General features: G+C 47.3%; 1 non-coding gene across 1 annotated transcript; it reads left to right on the plus strand.

Moving 5' to 3' along the window:
* Positions 1 to 13313: 13313 nt before the first annotated feature.
* LOC115469784 lies at positions 13314 to 13467 on the plus strand. The gene has a single exon (XR_003942058.1). It is a non-coding gene; the product is annotated as a 5.8S ribosomal RNA (ribosomal RNA).
* Positions 13468 to 13753: the final 286 nt, after the last annotated feature.

Below are 13753 nucleotides of genomic sequence, written 5' to 3' on the forward strand. Positions count from 1 at the left end.
GGTCCAGTACCTGATTCTGCTGCTATCTGTCCTCTTAACTCCATTTCCAGGGCTTCCTTTCCATTTATTTCTTTACTTTCCTCCTTTCTTCTTCATTTCTTGCCTTACATCCGTAAGTAAAAGTTGGGTCCTCTGCAGACTGTCCAGTGGATCCATCTTCTGGCTATTTTCTCCATCCATGTGCAGGTTTTCTCCCTTTTCCCTCATCTCATCTCCTTCCTTTCTCTTCTCTCCCCTCCATCCATGCCCAGTATTTCTTCTCTCTCCCTTCCTCTCCATTCATGTCCATCCATGTCCCTCTCTGCCCTTCCCTCCTCCATCCATATCCAGCAATTCTCCTCTCTCCCCTCCTTTTCAAACAATTTCTCCTCTCTCCCTGGGCCCTGTTCTCCCATCCATGTCCATCCTTGTCCCTCTCTGCCCTTCCCTCCTCCATCCATATCCAGCAATTCTCCTCTCTCCCCTCCCCTCCTTTTCAAACAATTTCTCCTCTCTCCCTGGGCCCTCCCCTCCCATCCATGTCCCTCTCTGCCCTTCCCTCCTCCATCCATATCTAGCAACTCTCCTCTCTCCCCTCCCCTCCATTTCCAGCAATTTCTCCTCTCTCCCTGTGCCCTGTCCTCCCATCCATGTCCATCCTTGTCCCTCTCTGCCCTTCCCTCCTCCATCTATATCCAGCAATTCTCTTCTCTCCCCTCCCCTCCATTTCCAGCAATTTCTCCTCTCTCCCTGGGCCCTGCCCTCCCATCCATGTCCATCCTTGTCCCTCTCTGCCCTTCCCTCCTCCATCCCTCTCTCCCCTGCCCTCCCATGTCCACCTGCCCGCCCTCTGAGTCTGGTTTCTTGTATTTAATTTAAATTTACTTGCATCGTGGCAGCAGCTGCGCAGCGTCAGTGAAAGCACTGCCGACATCTCCAGCCTTCCCTTCGCTCTCGTTCGTTCCCTCAGTGCCCCGCCTTCTTCTGACATCATTTATCTTTACATGTATGTGTAACCTTTATGATTTTATGTTTATTGTTTAAATTTATGCGTACATATACATTTTCAATTATTTAATGATTTTTATTTATATATGACATTTTTTGTATTGCATTATTATTTCATATATTCATATACAGCATTTCATAATCAGTTTTATTATATGTCTCATTTTTATTATTATTATTATTTTTAAATAATTTATTATATTAACTGTTTTTATCTCATTTATTATTAATATTTTTTGTTGTCCCTTTATCACACATATCATATATAAATGTACTTTTTATAGACTCCTGATGCAGGCCTGACGGCCGAAACACGACGTGTCGAGTCTTCAAATCTTTAATAAAGTCTTTTTATTTAAGAACGTCTTCCAGTGTCTGGTTTCCTTGGTCGTACTCCCACTTTTTGCACACTGTTGTTTTTACCGTGGGGTGCTTGAGTTTTCCACCTTCTAGTGGATCTTCCCTCAGCAGCTGCGCAGCGTCAGTGAAAGCACTGCCGACATCTCCAGCCTTCCCTTCGCTCTCGTTCGTTCCCTCAGTGCCCCGCCTTCTTCTGACATCATTTCCTTGCGAGGGCGGGACACTGAGGGAACGAACGAGCATGAAGGGAAGGCTGGAGATGTCGGCAGCACTTTCACTGACGCTGCTCAGCTGCTACGATGTCAGAGGTAAATTTAAATAAAAGGGCTGCTGTCGGGGTCCGGGAGCTGCGGTAAGTGGCGAGGGTAAGCATGGCGCAGTGGCACCCTCCAGAGGTCGGCGCCTCCCTGTGGTGCTTACCCCGCTTACTGTGTTGGCACGGCCCTGCTGGTGAGCAAAAATGAGGTGGTGCAAGTCATGCTGTTGGTGAGAATTGAATCATTGGCGGCAGCGGATTTGATTTTTTGGTTGGGGAGACATGCGGAGGTGGTGAGCCCGTTAAGAAAGATCCCTGACCCAAGTAGAGTTTGGGCGGAGGCATGGGGAGCCACGGTGAGACTGAACAAAAGGGGAGAAGGGACACTGCATATACCACCTGCAGCATATCTAGGGAGGGATAGTGTTTTTATAGGGGATAGCAGCATCAATGTTTCAAATGTGGATCTTTCAGACATTATTCAATGATGTGCTCCATAAGGTAGTGTGCAAGATGTGGAAGTAGAGAACATGAGACCATGCAGTGCAAGGACATCAGGTGTAATTTATGTGGAGTGATGGGACATCCGTTTAGTAGGTGCCCAAGAGCGGCACATTCGCGAGGGGATGAGGAGGGGGAGGAAGAGGTGGAAAGGGAGGAGCAGAGAGAAAGGGGGGAACACAGAGAAGGGGATAAAGAGGAAGAGAGAAGGGGAGAAGAGGGGAAAGAGGAGGGGGAGGAATAAGGATGGGAAAAGATGAGGTCTCATAGAAGGAGAAGAGGAAGGGTAAGGGAAGAAGGAAGAGAGAAGGAAGAGAAGGAAAAGGGAAGAGGAGAAGGGAAGGAGAAGGGAGGGACAGAGGAAGGTGAGGTTTTGGAAGGGATGGGGGGAAGGGAGGTGGAACAGAGGTAGGAAGAGAGAGCATAGTTTTGGGAGGGGGAATACAGGGTGAGGAGGAGCATCAGAGAGAAAAGGAGGCAGAGAGAGAGAGAGGAGGAGAGGGAGGTAATGGGTGGGGGAATACAGAATGAGGAGAAGAAGCAGAGAGAGAAGGAGGCACAGAGAGAGGAGGAGATGGAGGTAGAGGGTGAGGATCTGGAGGGAGAGATGGATAAGGGGGAGGGGGAGAAGGGAGGGGGAGAAGGGAGGAGGAGGGGAGGAGGGGAGGAGGAGGATGGGGGAGGAGCTTGAATGGATACTTGGGAAAGAATTGGGATTGGGGGGGAGGGTCATAGGGATGGGTAGTGAAAAGAGAGGGGGAGGAAAGAAGGAAGGAAAGACAGAAGAGGAGGAAACAATAAGAATGGACAGGGGAGAATCGTGGACAATGGCAACCATAAATTTGGCTAGTATTAGGACTGAGAAAGCGAGGCCAATAGTTTACGAAAGTTTGGGGAAGGAGAAGGTAGACTGCATATTGTTACAAGAGACAAGGGTGAAAACGGTACAGGGAATGAATAGGGTGAAAAGGAAATGGAAATGGGGAGCATCGGTGTGGACGATAGCTAGGGAGGAGTATGGTGGAGTAGCAGTATTGTTTAAAACCCAGAGGGTAGAAGTAGAGAGAATAGTATAAAGGAGGTGTACAGTGGTAGATGTGCAGATAAGGGGAAGAAGGGCCAGGATCATCAATACATATGGGCCACAAGGGAAAAAAGAAAGGAGGGACTTGGTGAAGAAAATTAAGCCGTATTTATATCCGGGAAGACAATTAGTGTGTGTGTGTGGGGAGGGGGGGGGGGGAGATTTTAATACGATAGGGAAGGTGCACGATAGTGGGGCAAAGACAAGAACAGTGGGATATGATGGGATATTTTTGGAGAAAGTGATTGAGGAGGAGGGTCTGAAAGATGTGGGGGAGGAAAGTGGGCAGTGGAATTATACATTTAGAAGGGGAAAGTGTCGGAGTAGGATAGATAGGATTATAGTGAAGAAAGAAGAGGTGTGTGGGAGAATGAGAAGGAAGGAAGTAGAATTTTCGGACCATTGTATGTTATGGGTGGAAGTGGGGAGCACGGATGGAGGGGAGAGAAGGAGGGGACTATGGAGGATGAGGTCGGAGTGGATGGAGGAAGAGAAGGAAAAAGAGGAATTTAGGGTGTTTTGGGAGGATCAGTTAATGGTAAAGGAAGGATATGAGTCATGGGCAAGATGGTGGGAAGAAGTAAAACAGAGAATAAGAAGATATGCGCAAGGGAAGGAAGGAAGGAAGGAGGGAGGAGGAGAGAGAAGACAAGATTAGAAATGGCCTTAAAAAAGAGGAGAGATAGGTTAGTGGAATAGGGGAGAGACGATAGGGAGATAGAGGAGGTACAAAGTCAGAAAGAGAAGGTGCAATACAATAGGTGGGAATCACTAAAGTATGAAAGGGAGTGTGGGATAATGACTTCACTGGATGTGTTTGAGAGTTGTAGGGTAAGGGAGGTAGGAAGAGGCATGGGGGCGGTGAAGGATGGGAATGGGGAGAGAAGGGAAATAAAGGAGGGAATAATGGAGACAGTGGAGGAATTTTATGGGAAATATTTTGATAGGAGAGTGGAAGGTGGGAGGGATAGATGGGGTAGAAACATGGAGGAAACACAGGAAGGGGAGGAGGAGGAGGGAGAAGAAGAGAATGAGGAGTGGACAGAGGAGGAAGTGAGGGAAGCGATAAGAGGAATGAGGAAGAAGAAAACGCCAGGACCTGACGGTTTGATAGCTAAGTTTTACCAGGTTTTTGAAAAGGAGGTGACACCAGTATTGGTACAGGTTTTAGAGAGAGTGAAGAAAGAGGGAAGTTACCATGGTCCATGTCAGAAGCAGTATTAATCTTGATTAGTAAAGGGAAGGATAGGGAGGATTTGAGAAATTGGAATTTCACTATTAAATGTGGATCGGAACATTTTGGCTAGCATTATAGTAAAGAAATTGACGAAGGTATTGAGGAAGGTACTTTGTAGGGCACAAGGGGGTGGGGTGAGAGGAAGAGGAGTGATAGAGGCGGCTTTGACAGTGAGAGAAGCAATAGAAGCAGGGAGGCGGCTGTCGGAAGTGGAAATGAAGGTTATTGCATTAGATAAGGAGACTTCTGCAATACTAAATGTTTAAGTCTTATATATCTCCATCGTTCATGATGTATTGTAAGCCACATTGAGCCTGCAAAGAGGTGGGAAAATGTGGGATACAAATGCAATAAATAAATAAATAGAATGCAGAGAGAATATGTGTGGGAGGTAATGAGGAAGTATGGGATAGCAGGAAGATGGATATCAAGGGTAAAGAGTTTATATGATGGAGCAGTATGCTTTCCACTGGTGAATGGGTGGAGGGGGAATAGGGTGGAAGTAAGAACAGGAGTGAGGCAGGGATGCCCATTAAGTCCATTGTTATATGTGCTGGCGATTGACCCTTTTGTATGGAGATCAGAGAGGGGACGAGAGGGAGGGAGAGAGGGTTTGAGGGGGGTGAAGTTAGGGGAGGGAGGAGGGAGAGTTTGAGTGGTGGCTTATATAGATGATTTGACAGTAATAGTGCAAGGGAAGAAAGAAGAAGGATGGTTGGAGGAAGAAATAGGGAAGTACTCAGAAGCCATCAGGGCAAGGATAAATTGGGGGAAATGCCATGTGTTGCAGGTAGGAGGAAGTAAGGAAGAAGAGTGGGATAGAGGATGGGGAAGGGAGGGGAAGGGGTTGCCAGAACCTGAAGAAGTGGTGAAGATTTTGGGGGTGGTGTTTGGGAAAGAGAGGTATGGAGAGAGAAATTAGGAGAGGGTAGAAAGGAAGGCAATAGAGATGGCAGAGAGGTGGAAGGGTTGGAGGGTGACATATAGGGAGAAGGTAAGATTAATCAAAACATATCTGGTGCCTTCTTTTGGGTGGATAGCACAGGTATGCATGCTCCCGGAGGGATTCTATACAAGAACGGCAGGTTTGTTTTTTAGGGCTTTGTGGGGGAATAGAATGAATCCAGTGAAAAAGGATGTTGTATGTAGGGCATGGGAACAAGGGGGGTGTAGGGATGGTGAATCCGATTTTACAGTTCACGGGGATGTTTTTGCAGGCAAATTTAGGAGGTCTGGTGAGGGAAGAGAAACCGGGATGGGTGTGGAGTCTGCAAGAGGGGGGAGAAGGGTTTTGGGAGAAATGGGTGAAGGGAGAAGAAGGAGGGAGGGGAGAGAAGAGAAAAAGGAAGGGGAAATGGAGTAGGCAGGAGTATCAGGGTTTGGCTGAGAAGATGGTGAGAAAGTGGAAGGTAACATTTGAGGAGATAAAGGAAAGGAGGAGAGGGAGATGGATTGAAAGAGTAAGGGGACAGGTGTTCCCGGGAACATTGATTTTGAAAAATTGTACATCAAGGGTGATGGAGCAAGGATTGAAAGCGATGACCTCAGGCACAGTACCGAGGAAATACGAGGACATCGCTTGGTTGGCTTTTCACCAAAGATTATTTGTGAGGGCGAATGTGAGGTGGAGGAGTAAAGCCGAGAGAGACTGTCCAAGGAAGGGGTGCGAGGGGAAAGAGGAGACGGAAGATCACTTATTGACAGAATGTCCTTTCGCCAAGGAGGTGGGAGGCAGGGTGGTAAGGATTTTGGGGGAAGGGGGAATGGAGAAATAGAAATATCAAGAGTGGGCATATGGGGGGGGGGGGGGGGAGGAAGAAAGAATAAACAAGAAAGAGAGACCAGATATCTTATAGGGATTATCTGGATAGGATGTCTGTGGGCAGCCCGGTGTCAGTTTCACATGTTTCATGTGGATATGGGAGCGGAGCAGGTGGTATGGCAGATAGTACGGAACGTGCAACAAGTGGCTAAGTGGGAAAGGATGAAGGTGTTGCAAAGTGAGTTTGAGAAGTGTGTTGATAGCGCAGTATTGGATGGTATTTTGACTAGGACTGAACAGCGATATCTTTGTCATCCGTTGCCCAAGGTCCCCTACATCTATTTTGTCCCTAAAGTCCATAAATCTCTGGTTGACCCGCCTGGTCGACCCATAGTATCTACCCGGGATTCGGTCCTGGAACCTCTGTCCAAATACGTGGACATGTTGCTGAACCCTCTGGTTAGAAAGGCTGAGTCCTATGTTAGAGATTCTATGCACTTCATACAGTTACTGGAAAATATGGAGCCACAGATGGGAGATGATTTTTACATGGTAGGCCTTGATGTAGCTGCTCTCTATACTAATATTCCCCAGGATAAGGCTATACAGTTAGCCTGCAACCACTTTGTCGAGATGCAAATTCCACGCCCTAAAGTTGAGATTTTGAAAAAGCTTCTCACATTGGTCATTTGCCATAACTATTTTGAGTTTGGTGATCAGTTTTTCATACAAACTCAAGGGGTTGCAATGGGGACGACTGTCGCACCCTCATTAGCATGCCTCTACATGACTCAATTTGAGAACACTCATGTGTATACATCATTATGGCAGGCAAATGTGATTATGTGGAAACGCTACATCGACGATGTTATATTATTTTGGCGGGGCCCTTTAACCGAGTTGCGGGCCTTTATGGAGTACCTTAATCGGGCAGATAGTCATATTAAATTTACATCTAGGATTGATCAAATAGAGCTTGATTTTTTGGATATTAAAATTATGAGATCCATGGAAGGAGTATTTACCACCACTATTTTTCGTAAGCCCACTGATAGGAACACCCTGTTGCATTATCAGAGCTTTCATCATCGAGCTCTGAAGTGGGGTGTTCCTGTCAGTCAATTCTTACAGTTACGGCGCTTATGTTCCTCTACTATGGAGTTTAAAAGCCAAGCTAGGATCATGATTGACAGATTTGTAGCTCGTGGTTACCCCATGAGGATCTTCAAAAGTGCTTTTAAAAGGGCCCTTTATGCCCATCGCCCGTGGTTGTTTTTATCCCGCCAAAATTCTCCCCAGAAGGCTACGGCATGTGTCATTCCATATTCTCAGAAGGCAGCAGGGGTTAGTTCTATCATCCAAAAGTACTGGCATGTTCTTTCTGTGCATCCCGAATTCAGTGAGCACCCAAAGGTGACATACAAGCGACAAGCCAATATTGGTGAATTACTGAAAAAAACGAGAAAAGATACAGGTGACGGCAGGCACGCTCCATGTGGTAGATGCGTGTACTGCCGTTACTCCTGTGACACCCAGATGGTTGTAAAACAAAAAGTGAGGAGAGTGGATGAGGATACCAACAATTATATATTTATTCACTTGAAAAATAAAAAGTTAAAAAATAACAATGTACATAAAAATGACCCGACACGGCCGTGTTTCGGCCCAATGGCCTGCCTCAGGGGTCTTTATAACCTCGGAAGATGTAACATGGAATGTGTACTCCAAGGGAAATAACGAGACACAATCCTCTTAGATCTCCTCTCTTCAAAAAGATATATATGAAATATATATTAAAAAGCAGAACGGACTTGTAATACTCCTCTCCGAAGAGATGGTTACCATTCCTCACACTAATAAGCAGTTCTTTTTGAAGCAAAACACCTCATGTATCAGCGAACGAGTAATATACTGCATCATATGCCCATGCCAATTGTACTATATAGGGCATACAAAAAGACAGCTAAAAAACAGGTTGGCTGAGCACATCAGCAACTTACGTCATAATAAACATGAGAACCCTTTAGTAGCCCATTGGCAGGAGTGTAATCACTCCATAGATCAGCTTCACTGTGTTGTGTTGATGTAGATCCCTCCTCCTAGCAGAGGGGGTGATATTAGTGCTCGTTTGCTGGTTTTGGAACAGCGCTTTATATTTACATGGGGTATGGTAGCGCCCAGAGGCCTCAATCTTGAGGTTGAATGGGTATGATGGTGTAGGTCTTTAAATCGTCTGAGGCGTGGCTAGGGATGTCAGATATTTAAATGAGGGCATTTTTGCCCAGCCAGTAAACTTTAGTGGAGCGGCCTCTGTTTCGCACCTGGGAGAACGCTATTCCGGCAGGCAGCCGCTTACATCAGATATAGTAAGTGAGCTATGATGTGATTTATAATAAGTGTTGATACTGAATTACAAGATTAACCATGATAGTGATAATATTGTTACCGTTGTAGATCGATGGGTGGTTCCTCCTGAGGAAGTGTAACGAAATGCGGTCCAGCATTGGGGAACCGGGTTGCACATGAGAATTATTTCTGCCTGATTGGAGGTTTTCGTGCCTTCTCACCCAATATTTGAAAGTTGTTTTAAGACTGATGTGACCCAGCAGTGTGGTCTGGGATAAAGTACAGCACTCAACTTGAATACTTCTAGCACTACATCCCAGTGAAGTTTGCAACAGGTTTAATAACGGAGATAAGTGCTTGGACATTTTTCAATTTCCGGTTGCAGTATATGAGATTTATTTAAAGAGACATTACAGGACAATAACAAGCATGTTAGAAGCCTTTTGTTATATATTGAATGATTTACAATTATAACAGCAAATGCACTTTCATATATATATAGGCTAGTTTGTATATGCTGCATTATGTACTATGTTTAAGAATTAGCAAATATAGGGTGAGTGGTGTATGAATGGTGATGAATGAGTAGTTCAAGTGTGAGATGTGTCATATGTATAGTATGCAAACAAACAAACAAAGCAAACACTGGGCCTTCAGGATTGAGAAAAATGTAGTCCTTTATTTATGATGAAGACCCGACACGGGCCGTGTTTCGGCGTACAAACGCCTGCATCAGGAGTCAAGGGACTCTTATAGGTCAGCTAATTGATTAGTTGACAAGGATGTAGAATAAACAATCAGGATATATTTCCCACTGTTTGAACAGCTCGTTTGTAAAACACCTTCAGCCGCATAAACTGCCAAAAGTGACTGTATACGTATAGTATGGACACATTGTTATAATAAAAGCAAATTGTTTTGATATAACTAGTATTCTGGAGTCTTTGTGAAAGTGGTAATATTCTACTTACACCAATACCTAAAAACCCCAAGAAACCAGCGAGTGATGTCACCAACTATCGTCAGTCGCATCCATCCCTTTGCTAATTAAATTATTGGAAAACAGGGTGACCTCCCAACTAAACGACTTTATACAAAAATTCTCCATTCTCCATGAATCACAATCGGGTTTCCGTTCAGCCCACAGTACAGAAACCGTTCTACTCACCCTAATATCCAAATTCAAACAGGAAATTTCACTTGGAAACAACATCCTCCTCTTACAATTCGATTTATCCAGTGCATTTGATATGGTAAATCACAATATCCTAACCAAACTACTGGATAAACTTGGAATCGGTGGAAACAACATTAATTGGAGAAAAGGTTTCATCACCTCAAGATCTTACCAAGTCAAATCAACCTCAACTATCTCATCTCCCTGGTCACCAAACTGCGGTGTACCTCAAGGTTCCCCCTCTGTCCCCGATCCTTTTCAATCTTATGATGATCCCACTAGCAAAAGCTCTATTCAGACATGGTCTCAACCCTTTCATATATGCTGACGACGTCACCATATTTATTCCCTTCAAATCTAAACTAACTGAAATTTCCGACAAAATATCCTTGGGCATGCATATCTTAACCGCTTGGGCCAACGCCTTTATGATGAAAATGAACAAAGAAAAAACGCAATGCCTAATCCTCTCTTCCCAGCACTCTGCGCCCCTCCCTACCAACCTTAACGTCTCCTGCACCACAATCCCCATACCTGACAACTTAAAAATCCTTGGAGTGACATTAGATAACCATCTCTCGCTCAAAGATCATGCAAAATCCACTACAAAGAAAATGTTCAACAATGATGTGGATACTGAAACGCGTAAAACCATATCTCCCCCTGAAAACATTCTGGAACTTGGTGCAATCCACAGTACTTACCCACGCCAACTACTGCAACAGTATTTTCTTAGGCTGCAAGAACCACATCCTGAAAAAACTTCAGATTGCCCAAAATACAGCAGCTAGACTCATTTTTGGCAAACCACGATTTGAAAGTGCAACACCTCTTCGAAAAAAACTTCATTGGCTCCCTATCAAAGAGTGAATCAATTTCAAAGTCCACACACTAATCCACAAGATTATCCATGGTGAATCTCCAGGCTATATGCTCAACCTGATCGACCTCCCCACCAGGAACATGTCTACAACCTCACAAACTTACCTCAACCTACACTATTCCAATTGCAAAGGACTCAAGTACAAAACCTATTATGGATCCAACTTCTCCTTCTTAGGCAACCAATCTGATCACTCAGTAACCATCTGCCCTTTCGGAAATCACTAAAAACCCATCTGTTCAGGCAAGCCTACCCAAACGATCCAGATTAATTCCCACAAGCACATCTACTCATCACATATCCAGGAGACAGTGACAACGTCCTAGACTACATCTCTCGCCTCATTTTCCCCTGCTTATCCCCTGTTCTATCCCCTTTCGCCTCATCGACCCCTCCCCCAATGCTCACCTACCCTTACTCACACCTCTCCTACTCCCTTCACTCTTACCCATTCCCCTCTGCCTCCTCTACCCTCCAATCGCTCACTTACCCTTGCTCATATTTCTCCTACTCCCCTCATCCCTGCATTTCTACAAAAGCGCGGGGTACAAATAATGTGAGGAGGTTTTGTTTTTGTAAATGTTTTTTATGGTCACAAGTTTTTAATAAAATTATTATCCAGCTCCAATAGTGTATATTAAAGTTGCTGCAGTTAAAAAGCTCGTAGTTGGATCTTGGGATCGAGCTCGCAGTCCGCCGCGAGGTGATCTACCGTCTGTCCCAGCCCCTGCCTCTCGGCACCTCCCCTATGCTCTTGACTGAGTGTCCTGGGGCTCCGAAGTGTTTACTTTGAAAAAATTAGAGTGTTAAAAGCAGGACGGTTGCCTGAATACTTCAGCTAGGAATAATGGAATAGGACTCCGGTTCTATTTTGTTGGTTTTTGGAACTGGGGCCATGATTAAGAGGGACGGTCGGGGGCATTCGTATTGTGCCACTAGAGGTGAAATTATTGGACCGGCGCAAAACAAACCAAAGCAAAAGCATTTGCCAAGAATGTTTTCATTAATCAAGAACGAAAGTTGGAGGTTCGAAGACAATCAGATACTGTCGTAGTTCTGACCATAAACGATGCTGACTAGCGATCTGGCAGCGTTATTCCCATGACCCGCTGAGCAGCTTCTGGGAAACCAGTCTTTGGGTTCCGGGAGGAGTATGGTTGCAAAGCTGAAACTTGAAGGAACTGACGGAAGGGCATCATCAGGAGTGGAGCCTGCGACTTAATTTGACTCAACACAGGAAACCTCACCTGGCCCGAACACGGATCAATAGCTCTTTCTCGATTCTGTGGGTAGGGGTGCATGGCCGTTCTTAGTTGGTGGAGCGATTTGTCTGGTTAATTCCAATAACGAACGAGACTCCTCCATGCTAACTAGTTACGTGACCCCTGGCGGTCAGCATCCAACTTCTTAGAGGGACAAGTGGCATTCAGCCACACAAGATCGAGCAATAACAGGTCTGTGATGCCCTTAGATGTCCGGGGCTGCACACGCGTTACACTGAACAGATCAGCATGTGTCTACCCTTCGCCGACAGGTGCGGGTAACCCGCTGAACCCCGTTCGTGATAGGGATTGGGGATTGCAATTATTTCCCATGAACGAGGAATTCCCAGTAAGTGCGGGTCATAAGCTCACGTTGATTAAGTCCCTGCCCTTTGTACACACCGCCCGTCGCTACTACCGATTGGATGGTTTAGTGAGGTCCTCGGATTGGCCCTGCCGGGGTTGGTGACGGCCCTGGCGGAGCGCCGAGAAGACTATCAAATTTGACTATCTAGAGGAAGTAAAAGTCGTAACAAGGTTTCCGTAGGTGAACCTGTGGAAGGATCATTACCGGAATGCGTGCCGGTGAGAGAGGAGGAGATCCCTCTGCCTCCTCTTGGCGCACTGACACGAAGGCCTGGGGTGCCTTTCCGCTCGGGCGCGCGGGAGGGCTGGGCGAGAGGGGAGGAGCGTGGGAAGCATCTCGTGACTCCCCTTGGATGTCAGAGGCGCCAGGGCCGACACTCCGACCCCCCTCCCGCCTGATGAAGCTCCACGCTCCCTGGATGGGGAAGGCGGAGGGAAACCAGGAGGGGTTGGGCCGTGGTACCCTTCTCTCCCTGCACTCTTTCCTGGGAACCTGGAGAGCCTAAAGCATGAAGGAATGTGGGTTCTCTCCCGTGACCCGAGGAGGAAGGGAGAAGGAGGGGCCCCCCGCATGGGTGGACCTGGCGTGCCAGATGGATGCGCCCCATGCGAATGGGCGGTGGGGAGAGGACTGAACGGGCAGGCAGGCGCCTGGACGGTTCTCCTCCCCATCCCCGAGCCTGCACGAGGGATGCCCCCTGTCCGGTTGAGCACAGTTCCCTCTCGATGGTTCCAGGTACCTAGCACCGACCCCAGTGATGGGGCGCGGTGGAGGTTTGAAGACTCGAGCGACGCAGGGTGGCTATTGCGATGGGTGCCGAGGGCCCGGATGCCATATGCCTCAGGTGCCCCATGTCTGCGGAAGCAAGAGAGAGAGGGGGGGGGGCCTCCTCCTCCTCCCGTGCCAGTGATCCTCCTCCGCCTCCGGGGAAGGAAGATCCCGGGCCGAGCGCCTGGACTCTGAGCCTCCAGGATCATTTTACTTTCTTGCCGGTCTCTGTTGACCTGCCTCTGTGGTGGCGGGGGCATCTGGAAACTGAGTTCTGCGACCCTTCAGCTGTGACCTCGATACCGGTATAAGAGCGAAAGGGTGACTCTTAGCGGTGGATCATTTGGCTCGTGCGTCGATGAAGAACACAGCTAGCTGCGAGAATTAGTGTGAATTGCAGAACACATTGATCATCGACACTTCGAACGCACCTTGTGGCCCCGGGTTCCTCCCGGGGCTATGCCTGTCTGAGGGTCGCCCGTTCCGTCAATTGCCTTGGCGGTTTCCCGCCGAGCGCCGCAGGGTCTCTTTCCGGTGCGGCGGGGGTCGGAGGACCCGCCCCTCTGCTGCTGACACGTGCCTCCTCCGACCCTTCGTCCCTCAAGAGCAGACCCGGGGAGGGTGCCCTCACCGAGGGGTGCTCGGGACCGAGCGTGGGGCTGGGCCTTCGCCTTCGGCCCTGGTGCGCAACTGTCTGCAGTCTGACCTGAGGCTGCCCGTGTCTACCCTTCTAACGGTTCTCCGTACTACCTCTGCCCGCTTC

This window comes from Microcaecilia unicolor, chromosome 4 (genome assembly GCF_901765095.1).
Source record: "Microcaecilia unicolor chromosome 4, aMicUni1.1, whole genome shotgun sequence".
In the NCBI taxonomy this organism is placed as follows: domain Eukaryota; kingdom Metazoa; phylum Chordata; class Amphibia; order Gymnophiona; family Siphonopidae; genus Microcaecilia; species Microcaecilia unicolor.